General features: G+C 45.9%; 1 long non-coding RNA gene across 1 annotated transcript; it reads right to left on the bottom strand.

The window, feature by feature from the left end:
* Positions 1 to 1,007: 1,007 nt before the first annotated feature.
* On the bottom strand, positions 1,008 to 2,432 carry LOC147636474 (uncharacterized). The gene is made up of 2 exons (XR_015266543.1): positions 2,207 to 2,432; positions 1,008 to 1,235 (listed from the first exon to the last, which is right to left on the bottom strand). It is a non-coding gene; the product is annotated as an uncharacterized LOC147636474 (long non-coding RNA).
* Between the last annotated feature and the right edge of the window lie 252 nt (positions 2,433 to 2,684).

Genomic DNA, 2,684 nt, shown 5'->3' with positions numbered 1-2,684 from the left:
ATTCTTTGTTTACATGAACACAATAACTCAAAGGAGAAAGGGGGAGAGAGGGACATAAGAGAGGGAAGAGAGAAGAAGAAGAAGAAGAAGAAGCTCTTTTAACGTCGTAGGAACAATCCCAAGAGACCAAATATGATCTATTCGACGGGAGTGAAATTCGAACACGTGTTGAATAACAACTCCATGAGCTAACCAATCTACCACACATTGGGTGATAGAAAGGTTAGCCCATTTTGTTTATTTACCCACACAGGGGGGGAGGGAGGTAAAGAGAGGAAGGAATAGGGAAAGGAGAGAGGGAGGGAGGAGAGGGAAGAAAGAATTAAAAAAAAACATACATCATCATCACAATAAAAAGGTGGTTGGTATGAGGAGAGGGAGGGAAGGGGAAAGAGAATTTTTAAAAAAGATATAAAACAAAAACGTGTCGTATATTGGTTAGTTTGCTTCTCTTTAATTTGCTTCTTTGTTTTTTTCAAAAGCCACCCTGTGTAGACCCTTCTCTTCTCTTCTCTATATTATCTTAAGGAAGAGTTTCACAAAGCTGCCGCGTGACAAGAATTTAGAAGTTCGAGAAGGGGAGGAAGAGGTTGGAGGAGGTTTGGGTAGAATTTGATTTGGGATGCCTCAAAAGACGTGCGAAGCACGGGTTCCCAATAGTAACACATGGAGAGAAGGAGAAGGTTTTAGAACAGATTAGAGGAGATATAAGTGGCAACAAAAAAAAATCACTTCTTAATAGGAAAGAAATAGAAATTTTACCCTCACAATTCTACCCTCCAAACCCTGCTAGCACTCTTGCCACCCTCAAAACTCTTTTGTAACCACAAATACTTTCCCAGCGCATATTATATAGGCCATTAGCACACTTGTCACCCTCATACACTCTTGTGTGACCACAAATACTTTCCCAATGCATATGATCTAGGCCATTCTAGTATCAGTAGTAAGTTCACAATCTCACATCATTATTTTACCCCCCCCCCCAAAAAAACAAAAAAAAAAACAAACAAAAAACCTTTTTGTCCTATTAAATGTCCATGTGTCGCACACATTAGTAATGTACATCTTTAAGAAAAATGTTCCTGCACACGATGAAGGGCGCTATGACAAAATTGTTGAAGGGCGCTATGACAAAAAGAATACTCGGCGAGGGCATAAGAGATCGCCCATCTCTTGTAGAAAAATAATCTTTAAAGGGTCCAAGGTACCGGAACAGCATAGCCATTGCTCGTCTGCAAATACAGAAAGGCGCATATGTTAGACGATGCAAGGATCCACTGCCCAAAAAAAAACGCTTACTCAGTGGGGTGGGGAAATCCTACGTGCGGATACTGGGGTTGCTACGAACTACCTGGAATTCGACGAGAGAGGTGTGGTGGGTACGTGGTTGATGAAGAAAAGAAGGGGACATGTCAGGACGAGGAGGTAATTATATCAGAGAGCCAGTCCGGCAGGGTTTGATATAATGGGTGGTCGAGATGAAAGGAGATGGAGTCGCTTCGGCTGAGGCTACACATTGCTTTAGGACTAATCAAGCTCTCGGGGGGGGTAGGAGGGGAAGGAGGGAGATCAGCACATGCAGCTATGGGCTCTTTGAAGACGAGTGTATGGGGATTGCCGCGAGCAGGAGATAGCGTGGAGGGCACGCTAGGACGCGCACTTGCAGCAGCTGAAGAGGCCAGTTTCTGAATGTCCTTGGGCGAAGAAGGGGCCGGACAGGGTAGTAAAGGCAACGAGTTGGGGAAATTGAACCTGGCATGGGGTCCCCTCAAGCAGAGGGTGGCGGCATCGTAGGCCCTAGCGGCCATCTCTTCGGTATCATACGACCCAAGCCATATCCGAGACCTCTTGTTGGGCTCTCTTATCTCCGACACCCACTTGCCCCAGCTCCGCCTACGCACCCCCCTATACCTGCTACCCCCTTTGGCGCCCTTGCCAGTAGACGCACATAGCCCTATAGCTGCAGAACTCTGTACCGGGCTGTCCTCATGAGGAGTCGCTACCATATCTGCTCACTAGTGGGAAGGAAGGAACACAGAGGAAAAATGGGGCAATGAACGAAGAGAAAACGCAGGGATTTGCACGCAATCAGAGCAAGGCGAGACGCGAATAGATGATAACGAATGTTTCTAATGCTGGTTCTCGCCCTACACCGGAAGCTCACCTTCGCAGAACAAAATGAAGAACAATTGATTCTTGTTACCAGCAAAGGAGACAATGCGATGAGCCTTGGTCTGGAGCCTGTAAGTTTGCATGCAAAATGAAACGCCTCCAGGTCCTTCGATCTCCTAACAACAGGACTAGGGCAAAAAATCTCCTGAAATAAGCACCGGCAGTGCAGGAAATGCATAAAAGCGGAGCTTGACACGTCTCGTCAACGTATCAGAAAAGCTGGCACGTGTCACCACAAGATGGACGCGTCCTCCTCTGATTGCGTGAACGCAATAGCATGGTTGCATGTGTGCTTTCTCCGTCCAGGTGTCTTTTTCTCCGTCAATTTCGTGTACCGCAACGCACTTCCCGCAGGTATGGGCCAGTGACCGTCACTGAATACAATTTATTGTATGATTATATTTTGAATACCTCACAACTTTCGTCATCCATGATCACAAATTGCATTCCCCTCGCTTCCCAGATTAGAACTCTCAAATAATAGACCACAATCTTTCATAGTTGAGTAG

Source organism: Cibotium barometz, chromosome 8 (assembly GCF_041138505.1).
Source record: "Cibotium barometz isolate CiBa-2024 chromosome 8, ASM4113850v1, whole genome shotgun sequence".
In the NCBI taxonomy this organism is placed as follows: Eukaryota; Viridiplantae; Streptophyta; class Polypodiopsida; order Cyatheales; family Cibotiaceae; genus Cibotium; species Cibotium barometz.
Note: the sequence above shows the minus strand (reverse complement) of the source record. Positions and strands in the feature narration are given on the sequence as shown.